General features: G+C 35.3%; 1 non-coding gene across 1 annotated transcript; it reads right to left on the minus strand.

Moving 5' to 3' along the window:
• Nucleotides 1-4,820: 4,820 nt before the first annotated feature.
• Nucleotides 4,821-4,893, minus strand: Trnak-cuu (transfer RNA lysine (anticodon CUU)). Its single transcript has one exon. It is a non-coding gene; the product is annotated as a tRNA-Lys (tRNA).
• Nucleotides 4,894-9,331: the final 4,438 nt, after the last annotated feature.

Below are 9,331 nucleotides of genomic sequence, written 5' to 3' on the forward strand. Positions count from 1 at the left end.
TGAAGCTACGTAGGTACGTATATAAGTAAGTATGTATAAAGATCTTCTTTTGAATCGGAGGCTAGATAAGATTGTAATAGTCTTGAGTTGATATTTTTCACAGAGAACAATTAAATCGGTTCAGTATTCTGGTATGAAAGTGAGACAGACTGAGTTACTTTCTCAGTTAAAATATTAGTCAAATTATAAAATGAAACTGTCATGAAAATCACAATATTTTTTGAATGCGTGTAGAAAAATGAGCTCCTGGCTTTTGTACAAGTCAAGTCAAAACATTAGATAGATTTAAGTAAAAACTAAATTAGTATTGATTATGTATTATTCGGAAGCAGCTTTTTGTCTATGTACTTGCTATGAAAATAACAACATAATATGCTATTTAACAAAGCATAGGTATTATTCTGAAATATCTAAAAAAAAATACCGTGCAGATTATTTTGTTTCAAACTTCTTGGTTCATAGTATACGAAAAACTGAATACTCTATGTAAATCTACATTCTGCTATCAATTACACTTTTGGTCACACAAAAAGGACCACTAACTTTATGTTATCCGTGAGTACACCCGTCTTTCAGAACTTTGTTTATAAAGAGCAATATAAACTGAACCATTTTATGTGATCCACTGTCATTTTTATAGGCTACTTTTTTATTAGTTTTTTTTAGATGTTCTTAGGCTTTTTCAATAAGTTCTTGTTATAGTAGTAGGTAATGTAATATTGGAATACAGTAGACTTATCATATGCTTTATGTTAAGAAGAAGAAATAGAAGTAAAAGTACTATACAAAAGTTCTAAGAAAAGTCAAGAAGTATTTTTTGGTAATCGAATTCTGAAATGTGACATCACATAAAGGAGACAATCTACCAAAGTCTTATTTAAACGATCCAAAGTGGTAATCACCGATTAGGAAATACTGGCACAAAATAAATTAAAGTTGCCTTCAAAACGTCTTCAAGGATTAACTCACAAAAATAAATATCATTTCATTTCAAAAAAGTTGCAGACGTTTATAAGCTAGGCAGACTTAAATGAAGTCTAGACGAAAATAATATTAGGATTTAAGTAAAGACTTTTGTTAAGGCAGAAAAAATCCTCGAACAAACACAAGCATTCAACATGAGTTCAATAATTACAGCTCGTATCAGTATAACTATCTTAAAATAATAAAAAGAAAATTGCAGACGGGATTGTTTACCTTAGCTCGATGGATATAGAGATTAGATTCGCGTGAGCTTCCAAGTGGTCGATATCCTTCAGAGCGTATTGGATAACAAAGGTATGGGGAAAATATGTGTCAGAGTACTTGAGAGAGGAAATTGAATAACAAATCCTTCAGTCGGGCTGCGAATAAGTATGTGTATCCTACATTTTTGATTTATTGCAAACCCCGCACTTTGATTTCTTGAACTTTGAAAGAGATATCACGTACGGCCAGAATTATGGAGATTTTTGGATTGAAACGGTTTTATATCCATTGTCGCTTACGGAGGATAATATCATACTGACATTACGGCCACCAAAAGACTTTGGTTGTATGCTTCAGAAGAAACCGAGTGGTTGCAAAAATAGAGCACATTCATCTATGTGTAACAATGATAGCTACAATGAAGTGACAAGCAGGAGCCTCAAACAAAGAAAAGGACCAACCAAAATTTTCCCATAAATGTACAAACGACTCTTAAAACCAATCATATTAACAGAAGATTACTCTATCACGACTCAAACTACAATTTCAAAACTGCAGTTCTTCGATCAAAACAACGATATATTCTCATAAAGTTGGTACAAGTATCAATATATCAAAGCCTGGGGCGAACAATCTAATTGCCACGAAAAACTAGGTCAAATGAGCTCTGCTCGGCACAATAGCGTTTGCTTGTTATGGATATCCTGTCAGATTGACTTCATAAGTGTATTGGCTAGTTTGCGGAATTCTTTGCTGCTCCAAATGGACTTTTTATCTTGGCTTTTGATGTTGCTAGTTTAAGAGGATCTGTGTTGCCTTTATGAAGAACTTGGAGATTGATTAGACACGCATTTTTGAAAATTTTATTTTTGAAAATACTTACCTAAATTTTTCGTGAAACCAGCACGGGAGAAGACTAAGTATCATTCAGATTATAAAATAATCGATTCTAAAACCAGGGCCCCGATTCTCCTAAGTTAATAATGTCAAAATCGAATAGAAATCGAATCGCAATATGATCGTAATAGCAGTTTTAACCATATCGGGCATGCTACTAATAAAAGACCAATCGTATTCGATTGACATTTGATTGGTGTGCGATTGGTCTGCTATTTTGATGATTTTGGTCTATACGGTAGTTTGCTGTACAATCATTTTGCAATCGTAAATCATTTGCAGACAAAATGATTCATTATTGAATGACAGAAAAGGATAAAAACGTTTATTCAAAGAAAAAATAGCGGAATGCCACATACGCTTCAATCGTAATCGAGTCGGGATTGGATCTCAGTCGAATCGAGTCGAACGTCAATCGAATGGCGCTTAAGTAAAATTAGGAGAATCGGGCCCCAGGACGAAATTAATTCTCCATTCTTAAAATACAGAAAATTATAACAAAACAGGTCACTATATACCAGTGGAGCCGAATAAGCGTTACCAACTTCTAAACTCGGGACATAATCCAGAAGGATTTGTAAATTCATTACCCACGATAAAACTTCTCACTGAATTAAAATGGAGATTATGAAGTTTGAAAGCGGTGAAGGCGGGCGATTGGCAATTTTTTATACCCCCATGAAACAAGAAACTTGCTTGATTTATTAATAATTCTCCAGTGTATTACCAATATTGCGCAAAAATGGAATATTGTTTCCAGTGTTCCAGGGTAAAGTTTTAATTTCTAGACCCTTTTATTATAGTTGAACTTGGTCGGTCATGTTTAAAGTTTGACCATTTAGATATTTCATAAAAATGAATAAAAGCTTGCTATTCTTAAATGTTAATTGTGGGTTTAACTATCTCTTTAAAATTACGAGAACATTTTCATCATCTTCCTATCCTATGCAAATAAACGAATAAGTACCCAAATTCTCTAAGTAAGAACTGGACATGACAAGATGGTCACCCATCCATGGAGCGACTGCAACAAGGGTCGCTTAACTTTATGATTTGGCTTTAACTTCGCCACGAGTTTGTAAAATTATACGAAAGCTAATAAACTCCATATATTCCCGGTGAAAATTCTTAAATATCCTTGCTACTTAAATCCTAGGCCATTTGCAATGTACATTGAAAATAATTGGTTTCTATTTTAACGATTCTTTTCTCTCTTTGATCTATTATTAAAGGTAATGAAATCTTTCGTTCTTTGAAATGTTCGTTAATCGTCCGTTTAAATTCCGTATTTTTGCGAGGAAATTAAACGTTCCCTTTTTGTGTTGATGTGAATGTAGATTGAAAACGGATCGTTTTAGTTTTTCTATTTTCAGTAGAAATGTTTAGAGGAATTAATCAGTTTGCAGTTATCACTTAGAGCTCAGTGTTCGAATATGCATATGTAGATTTATCTAGTCTGTTACCTGTATATTAATTTTTATGTAGATTAATAAACTACGCATTTTTAAACTAAGTTAAATAATTGGATTGAGAGTTTTTACTGATCAGAAATAAGACAAATATTTTTTGTATGAAGACGTCATATTTGCATTTTTCTTATTGTACTACCATTCGACTCAAGACATTCTAAAACTCAAAAAATCCATCTCACCAAGCCCTAAGTCCCCAATCGTCTCGCTATATTTCAATGTTAATTAAATAAATAAATTACAGTTTGGTTGGTCTCCATTCTATTATAAGTTGACGCTCGGCGGAGCTGAAGCATTAACTCGATGGTCGAGTTTCATCTCGAGAGACGGTCTAAGGACTGCAGTCTATTGCGGTGAACTAACTTCGATGAATACTCGAAAGGTTAAAGAGGCTAATTTAAATATTTAGTAAAGTGACATTTGCTATGATCTAGATGAAGTCCATCAATATATTTGAACCCGTTTTGTTGGTATAGGTATGAGAAATCATTAAGCCAAGACTAAAACCCACCCACGTTTCTTCTGGATCTCTTTATGTTACAGGGCTCACATACAGACAATGGTTGGAAAGTGCATCTAAAGCATACGATAATTAGAAGAAAAATCGAAGAAGTTGATCAGTCGCATTATTTTATTTGTGTGGATTTTGAAAATATTAACTCCAAATATAAATACGTATTCTTTAAAACTCGCATTGTTTATTGAACAAAATCGCAATGGGATTTTGTGGGCCTTATAAAGAAGACCCAAAACATAAATACATATTATTTACACACCCTTTCGAACTATTCGATCGCTAACAAACTCGCGCCCAAAAGTAACTAGGGACGAAAGGAAAAACTCTATCAAAGTACCGAAAAGTGTGGCCCAAAGAGAAACATAAAACGCTTTCTCATTTAAAGTTCGTGCAGTAAAACGTTTGAATCTATTGCTAGTGTTTCCGAAGGTCTGTTAAATCTGTCATGATGATAGTTTTTCGGAAGTGGAGTTGGTTTGCAAAAACTTTGTTTAGTGGGCCACTGGGCCTTGTTTTTTTGCGTGTCATGAAGTATTTAATTAAGTTCGGGGATTGGTTTGTTTTTATTATTGTGGTACCTATATAGTTTTTCGATCTTTTTGATGGAAAGGTTTTGCTTATACATAAAGAGAAAGAGTACTTTAGTTACCAATTTATATTCAGTGAATATCTTTAACTAACAAAATACAAATTACGTTTTAAAAGTGCCGTAACCTAATTTTAGAATAGTTTCGTCAACAAAAATGTTTCGCCCAACGTGGGGCTCGAACCCACGACCCTGAGATTAAGAGTCTCATGCTCTACCGACTGAGCTAGCCGGGCATGTCTACATAGTGTTATATCTACTGTTCTATATTATTACAAATATTTGACCTTATTGGAACTGTAGTCACGGAAATAAATATTCTAAAAGCAGTATAGTATTGGTATGAGATTGAAATATGTAGATAAAAATACTGGCGGAGCATGTCATAGGCTATTTTTAATTAATATATTTTTGTACGTGCGGAGCAATTTCCGCAAGACATGGTTAATATCTTTTTTAAAATAATACTTGAATCAAACCAGCTTCCTTATACCACACAACTTTTACAGATTTTCAATACATAAATATCCAAAATACTAAAAGCAAAACTAAATCAAAGTCTGCAACACAATTTGTTCGTTACATTTCAATTGGCTGCCGACAGCGCCATCTATCATCCAAACCCCTGAACGTCGATACGTTACATAGTGGCGGGAACAGGGCTGTACTTTACATTGATCGATAGACAGGGAGCTTTTTAGCGACGTAAAATCATCAAATGACCCCTCCCGCTGTGGGTTAGCAGCGGTGAGGGAGTGTCAGACTCTTACTGACTAAAATCGTCGTGTTCCGTCATAGGCCTTTTATGTACCAGGGCCGCGGTATCTCTTTCGAACAACCCGCAGCCCCGGCAGGCCTTGGCCCTGCTGGGCCCCGCTGGGATAGACAGGGAGCTGCAATAGACTTGCAGTTTGTGAGCTTGGGTTTGTGTGATCGTTTCAATGTTTGAAACGATGGCGGATTGAGTTATTTGGACGTAGTGCAGTGAAATATCGATATGTTTTTAAAGGTTGAAGTTAAACAAATCATCATCTACCTAGACTTTTCCTAACTATGTTGGAGTCGGCTTCCAGTCTAACCTACTACAGGCTACAGCTAAGTTCCAGTTTTTTAGATTACTTATTTCACCTCCTCAACCTGGTATCCCTTGGTGGAACGTGGGCAACCGGATACCCCTTGGTAAGACTGGTTGTCAAACTTTCTGACTTCTGACTACTCGTAACGATGGCCAAATATATCATTTGGACGGTCAAATAGATAAGGTAAAAATAGAAATAGATATAATTTACTTGAACTAGCTTTACAATCGCAAATCCATGTCCTATAGGTACGTTTGATTATAGTCCTGAATAAGGTCACATCTGGATTGACCATTCCTTTGAAAAGCTTGTTGGGTTTACGTAATACGTAGGTTTTATCTGCGTGCCTACATGATTTTTAAGGTTCCGGACCTATAACAAAAAGGGACCCTTAGTTGATCACTTCGCTGTTCGTCTGTCTATTAATATAACCTTAAAAATTGTATCATTAAAAATATGGGCTTCTTCTCTAAAAGGTAGGTATGCTATTCACTGTATTGGCCATGTTCTAACTATAATATTTTTGAGATAGTGATTTTGGAGATGGCTTTATTATACGCGATTATTGTGTTATATAGAATAGCAAACAAGGGCCTAATACTGTAAACCAATAATATATAGTACAGTAATGTTAATATGTCCATAACAATGTACGGTGCGCGAAATACTGTATGCTATTTTGATAATTACATTGTAGTCTAAAGCCACCTTCAGTAATCAAAACAAATGACATTCAAAATAGCAACCTTACAAAACGCCTCAAGGAACACATCCCACCCACACACACACACATACAAGCCTAACTAGAGTTCCAAAGGCTTTCTTTAAAAAGTGCTATGTAAGTAAACATCTCGTCTTTATCTCATCTGCGTCGCAAATAGTCGCGCTGGCTGACTGAGCGCCGTGATCATGTGCACTCGATCGCTGGAGGCGGTAGGCGAAGAGACCGAAGTGAGAATATTTTTATTTTACTGTATTTACAATACGTTGACAATTTAAAATATATTTATGCTACTTGTAAATGGCTGTTATCATCGTAGCCTGGTAAAGTGCCTAAAAGACTGGCAGCGTTGCCTCATTGGATGGCAAAGAGACCGTAGTGAGAAGATCCTTATGTCAATTTTTGTTTCTTTGAACCAAGGATGCTTGATTTGAACACTTTCTATTAAACTAAACACACAAATCACTTGTGTTAATCTAACTTACCTACAATGCGAATATAATTTAATACCTATTTGATAATAATAAGGTGGACAAGAGATATTAGTAAGGTTGAGTTCTCACCAAACTCAATGGTGGCTTGCAATTTTCGATCACAAGAAAGCACAAAATAATAAAGCCACTTAAAAATGTCTATGTGTATAGTCACTCGTACCTTACACCACAATGCCACCGTTATAGTATTGCGCACTTTGGCTTAATTTGTTTCACAGCTTTAAAATTAGTATTGGTAAATATTCAAGCAAATATCTCACTTCAAACGCAATCAAATGTCTTGCATCCTGGATCAATGTCAGTTCACTCCAAAGAGGTTTAAGTCATTAATACAGTCTGTTGCTGTTACAACCTTTTTTATCGTCCTACTGCTGGGCAACGGCCTCCTCTCACACGGAGAAGGATTGAGCATTAATCACCACGCTTCCTCAATGCGGGTTGGTGATTTCAGACTTAATAGTCCAGGTTTCCTTCACCTTTTTATCAGCCACTGGTGTCCAAGATATACTTAGAAAGTACATACAAACTTAGAAAAGTTGCATTGGTAATTGCCTGACCTGGAATCGAACCCACACCCTCGAGAGGTTGGTTCTTTACCCACTAGGCCACCACGACTTTTCATACAGTCTATGCTTACGCTAAGATTGTCGTAAAATACAAGCCATCCGAGACCTGAAAGAAGACGAATAGATTGCCCAATGAATGGAAATTCTAATAACACAGCAAGTGCATTCACTAGCTCCCGGATAATACGCGGCATTTTGCATGTGATTCAACTGCACTCAACTCGTAAACACAGATGTAATTAAGTAAAGCGCTGCAGCGCTTAATGCTCGCTATTACGTACGAGGTTAATACTGTGTGCGATTGTTGGGGCTCCAGCCTTTTTGTGGAACGAACCAATGAAGCGCTTTTAGCTGTGATGACATATTTTGCTTTATGGAACGGGAGTTTAAAGAAATGCTTGAAGTTTTGTTGTACATTTGATAGGAGTAACCAGTCTATAAGGTATAGGTAAGAATGAAGAATTATTTTGATATTTGGGCATACCTAACTCTTTCTGAGATAACTGACATTTTCTCGAAAAATTCATTCAATCATTTTCAAAGTTCATTCATAAAGTTATGTGCATTAGAAGTATCATTAATTTAATTTACTTGCGTTAGATATAAAAACATTAACTACTAATGAACAAGATCTTGTATGTCCAAACTTCGCGTGGCTATTTCCGTACCTGATGTTATTATCCCAAGTAATTTCAAGGTAGGGTTATTAACTATCATGTAATACCGAAAATCCGACAACGCGAAGCATCCTTTCATTACTCGGAAACATCTTCATACAATGCCTTTTCAATAACCCTATGTATGGATAGCAAAGGAAAATAGCTAAGTAAATAATATTTTGGCGTGCAATTTTTCGTTTTATTTCTAACCGACTTCCCAAAAAGGAAAGGTACCTACCTACTCAATTTAGACTTTAGTAGAACTACTTATGTAGTTCACAAAAACTGTGCTAAAGTTTAATAAGTACCGCTATTGCGTATTATTTTAGAGCCACTTTGCAATAGGCGAGTGCTTTACGGTATACAATAATATCTGACAATTAGGAATCAAAATCTAACATTTCAATTTAGAAATCAAATTGCTTAACTACACTTTATTATAATGTGTACTTATCGTCTTCCGATGCTGACTGTACATAAGGGTTTAGCAAACAGCGACTAAGTTATCATAGCAAATAACAAGAGTACCTACATAATAGTTGCCAGTACACTTAATCATCCCTTTTAAAAGGTTATCCAGAAATATGTTGAAAAGTAATCTAATGAATAAAACTGTAATATAACTATTATTTATAGCACAATATAGCTTCATATAGCTTGACATATTATAGGTACACAACTTGATACCTTTCTTGATCTTGCAATCTGCTTGCCATCTCAGGCAAGTACCAATGCCGCTCTTCGAACATACATTTTAAGCGTATCTTTAACACCACTGACTAACATGGACTTCAAAATTGGAAATCACCAACCTTCCTTAACAAGCGCAATGATTAACACACATTCCTTCTGTTTATAAGAAGAGTGAAAACAACAAAAATCAAACAAAAACAGGAAAACAAGAGCGTATAAGACTCATATCCATTAATTATGGCAGACACGTGCAAACCGTTAGGCCAAAGCCACACAATTACAAAACTAATTCACACGCTGTTTCCTTAAATCAACACTAATATTTCGTTCATAATATATTGACATTTGTTTTCCATCTCACAGAAAAATCACCCTTATACTAAACACAATAGAGTGCAGTATTCCTTGTACTATCACAAATACTGCATACCTCACTGGCAGTATTGTCGCACATAATTGGCT

This window comes from Helicoverpa armigera, chromosome 24, assembly GCF_030705265.1.
Source record: "Helicoverpa armigera isolate CAAS_96S chromosome 24, ASM3070526v1, whole genome shotgun sequence".
Lineage (NCBI taxonomy): Eukaryota > Metazoa > Arthropoda > Insecta > Lepidoptera > Noctuidae > Helicoverpa > Helicoverpa armigera.